The sequence below is a fragment of the Petaurus breviceps genome, unplaced genomic scaffold (genome assembly GCF_028583685.1).
Source record: "Petaurus breviceps papuanus isolate PSGF00001 unplaced genomic scaffold, PetGlider_PUasm1.0 91023, whole genome shotgun sequence".
NCBI classification, from domain to species: domain Eukaryota; kingdom Metazoa; phylum Chordata; class Mammalia; order Diprotodontia; family Petauridae; genus Petaurus; species Petaurus breviceps.
The window spans coordinates 197,880-209,261 of NW_027187398.1; the positions used below are offsets into that span (position 1 = coordinate 197,880).

Consider the following 11,382-nt stretch of genomic DNA (forward strand, 5'->3'; position numbering starts at 1 on the left):
TTAAGGAGAGGAGGACCTAAACTAGGAGTAGAGACTTCTTTTTCACTTTAAGTGGAAAGAGAAAAATAGAAGTGAGAGATGTTATGATGTTAGAATCCAGAAGACCTGGCAACTCTGGGGTAGGGTTGTTGAGAGAGAGGTAAGAACAAAAGGTAAAGGCAAGGTTACTAATCTGGGTGACTAGAAGAATGGTGGTACCTTTAGTAGAAATAGAGAGGTTGTTTGGGGATGTGAAGGAGAAAAATAGTGAGTTTATGATGCTAGCAGGATATATTGATGTATCAGTGTTGGCCAGCTGGCAGTGTAGGACTGAAGGTTAGGATAGTTACAGCTAGATATATAAATTTGAGATTTCATAGAGATGACATTTTAATATCTGGGAGTAGGTGAGGTCTCCAAGAGAAAAATTGTAATACGTAAGAGAAACGGGGAAGAGAAGATAGGGGAGTGGATTTATGCTTTAGGGCTGAGAGGAGAATGGTGATCTAGCAAAGGATACTGAGAGGTAATGGGCATAGAGGTAAGTAGTGGTGTCTTGGAAACTGAGAGGAGAAAATATGTAGGTGGAAAGGGTGGTCTATGAAGGGGTCAACTAGAATGTTGTTCAGTCACTTTAGCCGTGTTTGACTCTTTGTGACCCCATTTGGGATTTTCTTAGCAGAGATACCGGAGTGGTTTGCCACTTCCTTTTTCAGCTTATTTTACAGATGAGAAAACTGAGGGAATCAAGGTTAACTGATTTGCCCATGGTCACACAGCTAGTGTCTGACGGTATATTTGAATTCAGGTCTTGCTGCTGCAGGCCTGATGCTCCCTATCCTATCTGTGTCACCTAGCTACCTACCAGATTAAGGCCTAAGAAAAGGCAGTCAAATTTAACAGTTAAGAGATTGTTGATAAGCTTTAAGAGAGTACTTTCAGTTGAGTGGTAGGATTGGAAGCCAAAACTAAAGGTTTAAGAAATGATTAGAAGGTAAGGAAGTAGAGGAAGCAAATATAGTCTACTCTTTCTGTTTTTTCCAAATATTTTTTAAAGGAATCAGACCCTCCCACTATTCCTCTCCCCATTAAGCATATTAAAAAAAAACCCAAAAGCAAATCTCTTTTGCCTTAAAAGTTATGTCCTTTCTCAATTTTAAGTACGCCATATCTCTTCCAAGAGAGGAGTAGTATGTTTTTTCTTTTGGACTCCTGGTTTTATCATTGCTTTTTCCTGAGTTCTAAAATCTTACTAAATATTCCTCTGTAATCATTGTGTAAATTATTCTCCTGGTATTTTTTTTTTTCACTTTGCTCAACATCACTTCATAAAGGTCTTTCTAGATTCCTCTGAAATTGTCCATTTCATCATTGTAGCACAAGAATGTATCAGTACATCTGTATACCACAATTTTGTTTTACCATTCTCAAAGAGAACACCTCCCTAGGTTCTTATTTTTGACTACTATGAAAAGAGTTGCTATAAATATTTGTGTATATCTAGATCTTTTTCTTCCTTTTTTTTGGGGGGGGAAGCTTTTTATAGGCCTAGTCATACTATTCATTGGTTCAAACAGTTTGATAACTTAATGGGCATAAGGGAACGAGGCAGAAGGAGAGAGGAAATGAATCCCAAAGGTCAAACCCTACAGAGAAGAAAGGGAATAGGATCAAATGCATAAGTAGAGGGGTTGACCTTTGAAATTTTATTTATACCTTTTGTTTTTACAGCACTTTTATTTTCAAATATTATTTTCTCTTTTCCCCAGCCACTATTCCAATATGAGAGCATCATTCTTTGTGACAAAGGATAAAAAAAAGAAGTGGAAAAGCAGTTTGGGAAAAGTACCCAGCATATCAGTCAAGTCTGACAGTATATATACTGTTTCATACCCATAGTTCTTCATCTTTACAAAAAAGGGAGGAAGATGTACCTTCTCCTCTCTTTGGTACAAGCTTGGTTATTTTAATTACATAATGATGTTTGGTTTCTTTTATTCTTCTCACTTTTATTCTTATAATCATTGTTTTGCTATGCTTTAGTTCATTTCAGGCTTCCCATGTGTCGTATTTTTCCTATTCAATTTTTTTTGGCTTTGTGAATTTTCCATTTCATTCATGTACTGTGATGTGCTCAGCCATTCTGCATTTGATGGGAATCTATTACCTCCTGCCCCCACCCCCGGCTCCCCCCCCCCAATTCTTTGCTACTACAGAAAGAGGATCTATTAATTTTTTTAAATGGGGCCATTCTAGTTATCATTGACCTCCTAGCAGTCAAATCCCTAGGAGCATGGACATTTTAATCACTTTCATGTCATAGTTCCAGCTTGTTTTCTAGAATGCTTGGACCATTTCACAGCTCTGTCAGTATTGCATTTGTGCCTGTACACAAAGGACAATCCCTTTTTCAAGAAGGACCATCTGTTCCTTAGAGAGAGGGGTTGATATTTTGATGCCTAGACAGTGAATGACCTCAATTTTCTCAGTAAAATAGGAGTCATTTGCCATGTCTGAGAGAGGATGGCTTGGCAATGGCAACACAAAGGATTTGAAGGAAAAGGTTTATAATGGTGATTTTGGAGAGACAGTGTTAGAGAGTCACTTGGTGAGTAAGAAAGAACTACTTTTCAGTGATGAGGTTCGAGTTGAGATAGCATGAACTTGACTGGCCCCAGGTTTACTGCTTTGTTGCACAGCTTTTTTTTAATTCTTTCCTTTGGGATTTTTTATTTTTTCTTCCTTCAGAAGAACTCTGTAATAATTTTTTCTGCTTCTACAAAGTGGTTTGATAGTTTGATTGGCATGGTGTTAAATCTGTACGTTAATTACAGTACTGTTGTCATTTTTATTAAATTGTCTGCTATGAACAATTAACCTTTCCCATTATTTGTTTGTTTTTATAAAGAGTGTTTTGTAATTATCTACATATAAACTCATATGTGTATCTTGGGAGATGATTTCTGAATATTTCCTATATTATTCTGAATGGAATATCTATTTTTTCTTACTAGGATTTGTTGGTAATTTACAGAAAGGTTAATGGTTTTTGTGAGTTTAATTTTATATCTTGTTATTTTCCTGATGTTATTATTTCAATTAATTTTATTAGTTGAATCTCTAGAATTCTGTAAATAAAACATCTTCCAAAAACTGTAATTTTGTTTCTTCTTGGCCTATGTTTGTTGACTCAATTTCTTTTTCTAGTTTTATTGCTATTGATAATTTTTATTGAAGTATATCATATTAGAGTGCTTTACCCTGATACTGGAAAGTCTTCTAGCAGTTATCTATTATAAAAAATTCATATTTAGTCTTAGATACTATTTATAATATGAAGGAAAGGTGTATTTATTGTAGTCCTTTTCAGTGTTTTTAACAAAAAGAGATATTTTGTGTTGCTAAAGGCCTTTTCTGTATCTATTACTAAAACATAATTTTTATTGTTTTTGTTATTAATGGGGAAAAAGAATAAAATATTTAATAAGTGCCTGCTGTATGCTAGGCACTAAGCTAATAATCACTTTACAAATATTATCTCATTCAATCCTTAGAATAACTCTGGGAACTACATGCTATTATTACCCTTGTTTTATAGTTGAGGAAACTGAGGCAGTCAGAGGTGAAGTAACTTGCTCAGGGTCAAATGGTTAATAAGTGTTTGAGACCATATTTGCACTCAGGTTTTCCTAACTCCAGGACCAGCACTGTATCCACTACACCACCTAACTGACTAATGTGGCCTATTTATGGTTTTCCTAATATTGATCTATCATTGCATTCCTGACACACAGGTATGGTCTTATATTATGTTGCCATAGCCTCTTTGCTAATATTTTATTCAGTATTTTTGCTTCAATACTCATTAGAGATATAATGGTCTATAGTTATTTTTGGTATTTTTTTTCTCCTGTATGCTTTGTCTCTTCCTGTTTCAGGGATGAGGTCCATATTTATCTCACAAGAAGGAGTTGGGCTAATAGTATACCTTCTTTACTTATTTTTTTACAAACTTTGTAATATCATAATTAGTTGTTATTTGGATAGTTGACAGAATTCACTTTTAAGTCTATCTGATCATTTTTCTTTTTTTCCCTTTGGGAATATATGACTTGTTAGATTTTTTGTGGGGGGATTGTGTTATCAAATGTTCTATTCTGTTCATTGCAGTATTTTTATCATTTTGTAAGCTTTCATCCATTTCATTTAAGTTACTAATTTTGTTGGCATATAGTTTCATTTATTTCTTTATTTCTTGTGAATCTTTGTTTTTCATTTTTTTATGTTGGTGATTCGGTTTTCTTCTAATTTTAAAATTAGGATACCAAATTGTCCATTAAAAAACACTCTTGGTTTTATTTATCAGTTCATTTGATTTTTACATTTCAGTGTTTATCTCTTCTTTGATTTTCAGAATTTCTATTTTTGTGTTTAGTTTATTGCTTTTTTAGTTTTTTTCAGTTGATTGCCCACAGATTTATTACATATCTTTATTGGTAAAAAGTCTTTATATATATAAATTTTCCCCTAAGTACTTCTTTGTATCCCCAAAGTTTTAGCATATTGTCTCATAGTTGGTTTCTTTGAATTTATTGTTTCTATGATATTTTTCTTTCACCCACCAGTTCTTTAGGATGAATTATTTTGGTTAATTTTTTTAATTTCTGAATTTAAATATTAAAAAAGGGCATTTCTACACATCCAGCAGGATATAAGAAAGGCTAAGTATTTTCTGTGAAACTGACTCTCCCTTTTATATTCCTTGCTATTCCCCATATGCCTATGACTTTTCCTAAAATCTTTAATAATTCTGTCCTTTTGAGGTTGTTAACCAAAAGTCACAACTCCACAAGACACAGATAGTAACTTATTACTATATTACTAATAGTAATAGTACTATTACTATTACTTATTACAAGAGAAAGGCACATGCATGTGGGAACTCCTTATAAGAGCCTTACATGTTATGGGGAGGTCTTATGGGAAGAGTGGAGGAGAATCCCCTCCCAAATGGAGTGGCATGGAAGGAGGAATGGAGCAGTAGGAGAGGGGAAGCAAGGGGGAGCAGAAGGTATGGTGAACTTTGGTCCCTGTGGGGAGGATGTTCCGCTTATTTGAAAGGGTTCCAGCTACAGATATAGTTCATCAGTTTGGGTAGACTGGCCAGAGCCAGACTTTTAGATGACTTGGCTTCAAAGACACTGAAAGTTTAATAGAATTCAGATGCAAAAAAATCACTGTTTTGTTAGTTTAGAGAGGTTTTATCTTTGGAAAAGAGAGCAACTAAAGAAAACAAATTCCAGGAGGCCCTTCCACTTTTCCCAAATTCTTATTCTATTTCTTATTACCCTATTTCAGATGCCTGAAGATTAACTGTTTTAAGATCACTAATGTCCCTGAAATTAAAAAATGCACATTTTAATATACACAGCCGAAGAGGGACTATTATCTAAATAACTCATGAAATTTTATAGGTTTTTAGAATTTTATACCTGAGATGGATATTAGAAATTATCTATTCCAATTCTTTCATTATACATGAGTCTCAGAGAGGATAAGGTTATTTGCCAGAGGTAACAAAACTGATTATTATATTTATGTACTTCTCTTATTGAGCACCCAAGTTAAGAGAAATAGTGAGTTCCCAACCCCCTTCTTCCTTATTTGCCCTAGTATATTCCTTTTTCTCTTTTGAAAATAAATAAAACTCAGATCCTTTATTTGTCCTATTTAACTCCCTTTATGACCTTTAGAAGTAGCAGGATTTTGAAGGAATTCTTACCTTCTCTCCTTTTTTTAGAATGTAAGCACTTCATCATCCTTAACTCTTTCTAATTGCTATTTAACAGACAATCACAATTTCACAAAACTTATATGAAAACTAGGCTTATTTAGAGTAATTTTTTTTACATGTATTGGAAGTGATTGGAGGGGAGCCCACACCAAGTTTGTGCTTCTACTCCACTATCTTGACTGCTAAAACTAGGTTTATTACAAAAGAAATGAACATGCATGGGGTGGCCAGGTAGCACAGTGAGTAGGAGCACTGGCCCCAGAGTCGGGATGACCTGGGATAGAATCCCGTGCTCAGACACTCAGCACCACACCCAGAAATAACTGGCCGTGTAACCTTGAGCAAGTTACTTAACCCCAAGTGCTTACAAAAAAAAAAGAAATGATCATGCATGTAGAACCCAAAGAGTTCACAATACATACAGAAGTTTACATTTTTATAATAGCAGGATAAAGGAAGGAGGAGATACCAGAAATCTCCACCTAAAGGGATGTGACTTGGGAGGGAAAAAGGTGCAGTAAAGGTGGGAAATGGTCAAAACCTTTCCCAAAGGGGAGGAGCAAGGCAGTGGTAAAAGCTTCATTCTTTTAACTTAGGAAACTGCTGGACTATTAAGATAGGATGGTCTGCTTATCTACACCAGTCCCAGATGTACACTCAGTTTCTCAGCCTACCTCAGACTGACTGGTGCCTGTCTTGACTCCCAAGGACACACAGAGAGTCCAGGTTGGGATACAAACAACACATTATATTAGCTTAGGGTAGGGGCTTTACCCTTGACACATTCACAGCCTCCTGCATGCTCTGGGTCCAGTGTTTCTGGAAGATAGGGCAACTCATAAAGGGGAACCCTTAACAGTTTGCACCTCAAAGTTTCCTTTCACCTCTAGTCTTTATCAAGTATAGTAAAAAATTCTTTGTTCTATTAAAAAGTCCATTAAATGTACTCTTTTAAGTGTATACTCAGTTTTGCACGTTTAAGTTATTTGTGGTTGCAAGCTTTTAATCTTTCACCTTTTTTACATATTGTATATTAGAATTTTCTTTATAGCAGGCCTGCACAACCTGCAGCCCATCAAAGGATTTCAGGTAGTCAGTGAAAGATGACTTCTACATTTTTGTAGGCCACCCAGAGTCCTTTGGTGGACCGCAGGTGACCGCAGGTTGTGCAGGCCTGCTGCTGCTAGGGTTTTTAAGATTGTGACTGTGGTTCCTTGGTACTTGAATTCGTTCTTTCTGGCTGCTTATGATATATCTGGGCAGTTTTCTTTTATGATTTCTTGATATATGGTGCCCTGGTTTAGAGTGTTTGGTCATGGTTTTTAGAGAGTGAATCGCAAATTATCTCTTCCTGACCTGCTCTTCAGGTCAGGTCTCTCTGTTCTTAATAGTAGATATCATAACATTTCTGCTTTTTTTTTTCCAAAAAATTGTACATATTGTTTTCAATTACATGTAAACATCATTTTTAAATTCACTTGTTTTTATTTTATTTTTACTTTTTTTTTTGGAGGGCAATTGGGGTTAAGTGACTTGCCCAAGGTCACATGGCTAGTTTTTGTGTTAAGTGTCTGAGGCTAGATTTGAATTCAGGTCCTTCTGACTCCAGGGCCAGTGCTCTATTCACTGTGCCATCTAGCCGCCCAGATTCACTTATTTTTTAAAATTTATTTATTTTTAGTTTTCAGCATTCACTTTCATAAGTTTTAAATTTTTTCCCTCTCCCTCCCCTCCTTCCTCCCCAAGATGGCAAGCAATGTAATATAGGCTCTACATATACATTCCTATTAAACAGTTTCACATTAGTCACATTGCATAGAAGAATTAGAATGAATGGGAGGTACCATGAGAAAGAAAAAACAAAACCAAAAAGAAAATAGTCTGTTTCGCTCTGCATCCAGCCTCTATGGTTCTTTCTCTGTATGAGGATGGCATTTTCCATCATAAGTTCTTTGGAATTGTTTTAGGGCCTTGCATTGCTAAGAAGGGGTAAGTCTGTTGAAGTCAGTCATTTCATACTGTGGCTAACATTCACTTTTTAAAATCTTGAGTTCCAAATTCTTTCCCTCCCACTCCTTGCCCTTCCTTGAGAAAGCAAGCAATTTGATATAGGTTGTATATGTACAGTCATGCAAAACAAATTTACCTGTTAACCATATCACAAAAGAAAGCACAGACCAAAAAAAACCCAAGAAAAATAAAGTTTAAAAAATATGCTTTGCTCTGCAGTCTGATTCCATGAGTTTTTTCTCTGGTGGTAGATAGCATTTTTTTTTTTTTATCATATGTCCTTCAGAATTGCCTTGGATCATTGTATTAATAAGTCATTCACATCATAAGTCATTCACAGTTGATCATCATACGGTATTGCTGTTACTATGCACAGTGTTCTACTGCTTCTGCTCACTTCACTTTCCATCAATTCACATAAGTCTTTGCAGGTTTTTGGGAAAGCATCCTGCTCATCATTTTTTAGCACAGTAGTATTCTATCATTATATCTTTTTTCATAATCAAAACTTTAATCATTCCCCAATTGATGGGCATCCCGCCCCAATTTCCAGTTCTTTGCCACCACAAGAAGAGCATATTGTACATTGAAGTACTTTTCTTTTTTTTTTAATTTTTATTAATTTGTTTATTTACTTTTAGTTTACAATATTCAGTTCTACAATCCCTTGAGTTTCAAATTTTCTCCCCCTCCCTCTCTCTTCTCCCCCCCGCCCATGGCGGCATGCAGTCAAATATAGGATCTACAAATACCTTCACATTAAACATTAGGTTGTAAAGAAGGATTATAACTAATGGGATGAACTATGGGAAAGAGGAAACAAAACAAGAAAAAGAAAGAGAGCAAGTAGTTTGCTTCAATCTGCATTCAAACTCTGTAGCAGTTTCTCTGGATGTGGACATATATTTCCATCATGAGCCTTTTGGAATTGTCTTAAAACCTTACATTGCAGAGAGGAGTCCAGTCTATCAAAGTTAGTCATCACATTGTGTCTGTAATTGTGTACAAGTTTCTCCTGGTTCTGCTCTTCTCACTGAGCACCAATTTATATAAGTCTTTCCAGGCTGGTCTGTCTGCTCCTCATTTTTTATAGCACAATACTATTCCATTACATTCAGTTACCATAACTTGTTCAGCTATTCCCCAACTGATGGGCATCCCCTTGATTTCCAATTCTTTGCCACTACAAAAAGAGCTGCTATAAATATTTTTGTACATACAGGTCCTCCTCCCACTTCTATAATCACTTTGGGATACAACCCAAGAAGTGGTATTGCTGCATCAAAGGGTATGCACTTATTTATAGCCCGTTGGGCATAGTTCCAGATTGCTCTCTAGAATGGTTGGATCAGTTCACAACTCCACCAGCAATGCATTAGTGTTCCAATTTTTCTACATCCTCTCCAGCATTTATCATTTTCCCATTTTGTCATCTTAGCCAATCTGGCTGGTAAGATGTGGTACCTCAGAGTTGTTTTGATTTGCATTTCTCTAATCAATAATGATTTAAAGCATTTTTTCATATGCTTATAGATATATTTAATTTCATCCTCTGAAAACTGCCTGTTCATATCCTTGGACTATTTATCATTTGGGGAATGACTTGTATTCTTATAGATTTGACTCAATTCTTTATATATTTTAGAAATGAGGCCTTTATCAGAGACACTGATTATAAAAATTCTTTCCCCAATTTTCTACTTCCCTCTTAATCTTGGTTACATTGGCTTTATTTGTATAGAAACTTTTCAATTTAATGTAATCAAAATTATCCATTTTGCATTTTATAATGTTCTCTACCTCTTGTTTTGTCATAAAATCTTCCCTTCTCCATAAATCTGACAGGTAAACTATTCTTTGCTTTCCCAGATTGCTTACGGTATCAGCCTTTATACCTAGATGATGCACCCATTTGGACTTGATTTTTGTATACAGTGTTACATATTGGACTATGCCCAGTTTCTATCATACTATATTCCAGTTTCCCCAGCAGTTTTTGTCAAATGGCGAGTTCTTATCCCAAAAACTGGGTTTATCAAACAGTAGATTACTATAGTCATTGACTGCTGAGTCTCATGTATCCAATCTGTTCCATTGATCCACTACTCTGTTCCTCAGCCAAGTAGTTTTGATAACTGCTGCTTTATAATACAGATTAAAATCTGATACAAGTAGGCCACCTTCCCTAGCATTTCTTTTCATTAATTCCCTGGATATTCTGGATCTTTTGTTATTCCAAATGAATTTTGCTACTGTTTTTTTTCTAGCTCTATAAAGTAATTTTTTGGTAGATTGATTGGTATGGCACTAAATATGTAATTTAATTTAGGTAAAATTGTCATTTTTATTATATTAGCTGGGCCTAGCCATGAGCAACTGATGTTTTTCCAATTGGTTAGAGCTGACTTTATTTGTGTGAAAAGTGTTTTCTAATTGTGTTCATATAGGTCCTGGGTTTGTTTTGCCAGGTAGATTCCCAAATATTTTATAATGTCTATAGTAACTTTCTCTTTCTATTTCTTGCTGTTAGATTTCATTAAAAATCTATATGAATGCCGAGGAATTATATGGGTTTATTTTATATCCCACAATTTTGCCAAATTTATTATCTCAAGTAATTTTTACTTGATTCTCTAAGTATATCATCATATCATCTGCAAAGAGTGATAGCTTAATCTCTTCTTTGCCTAATTTCCTAATTTGATTCCTTCAATTTCAAACTGTGTAAGTGGTGGTGGGCGGGGGGGGGGGCGCTTTTGAGACACCGAATGTTTTATAAACACCAGGGGATCCCCCAGTCTCCTACCTCCTTATTTCTTTGTTGTGGGGAAAAGTTAAGAGTTTCCGCTAATAGATTGTACCTCCAACATGCCCAGCCAATGGGCTGGGGTGGGGGGTGCTGAGGGGGGTTAGGGAGGGGTTGCCGTTAGGGTCTGTAAATTCTGCTTTGCTGAAACCGCCCGAGCACTTCTCCAAGGTCGCCATCTTAGACGAGTGGAGAGTACCCTTTCTCAAGAAAGAATAAAAGACTTTTCCTTTTTACTGCTAGGACCAAGACTGTTATTTCTTTGAGTAAGAATTTTCGTGGTCCCACACGATCCTGATCTTATTAGGAAGGCTTCTAGCTTATCTCCGTTATGCATAATGCTTCCTGAGGGGAAGGCTCCAGGAAGACTTCCATTTAAAGAAGACTTTCTAGTGTTTTTAATAGGAGTGAGTGTTGTATTTTGTCAAAAGCTTTCTCCGCGTTTATTGTGATACTTGCATTTTTTTATTTTAGAAATTCTCTTAGAAGTAGTACAAGAACTTTTTTGCCATCACTCAATATATTATTGATAATAGTATTTTGCTAGTGCTGCTGATGCCATGACTCACTTTCTTCTCCGGAGCCATCTGGGTCCAATGGTCAGGTATGGATCAGGACAACTGGAGATGGCCTAGGATGCAGTGGGTGGGACCTTGGTCTTTTCAAGCTAAGGCCTTTAACGGGTTTGTCTCTGAGGTATGACTAGAGAACTTCCAGTTGGACAATACGGCTCCTTTCTCTCTCTTTCTCTCTCTCTCTCTCTCTCTCTCTCTCTCTCTCTCTCTCTCTCTCT

The 11,382-nt window shown here is 36.0% G+C and overlaps 1 protein-coding gene across 5 annotated transcripts in view; it reads left to right on the forward strand.

Moving 5' to 3' along the window:
• Positions 1-11,382, forward strand: part of RAD51C (RAD51 paralog C) — an 83,785-nt gene that overhangs the window by 1,504 nt on the left and 70,899 nt on the right. Inside the window, exon 1 of one of the 5 annotated variants that reach the window (XM_069078164.1) lies at positions 10,742-10,996. The exons of 3 other annotated variants lie outside the window; for them this stretch is intronic. The gene's annotated coding sequence lies outside the window, so the exon portion shown is untranslated. Of the gene's footprint in view, positions 1-10,741; positions 10,997-11,027; positions 11,194-11,382 lie in introns of those variants that run through there. One more of the 5 variants, XM_069078165.1, reaches the window with a different exon arrangement.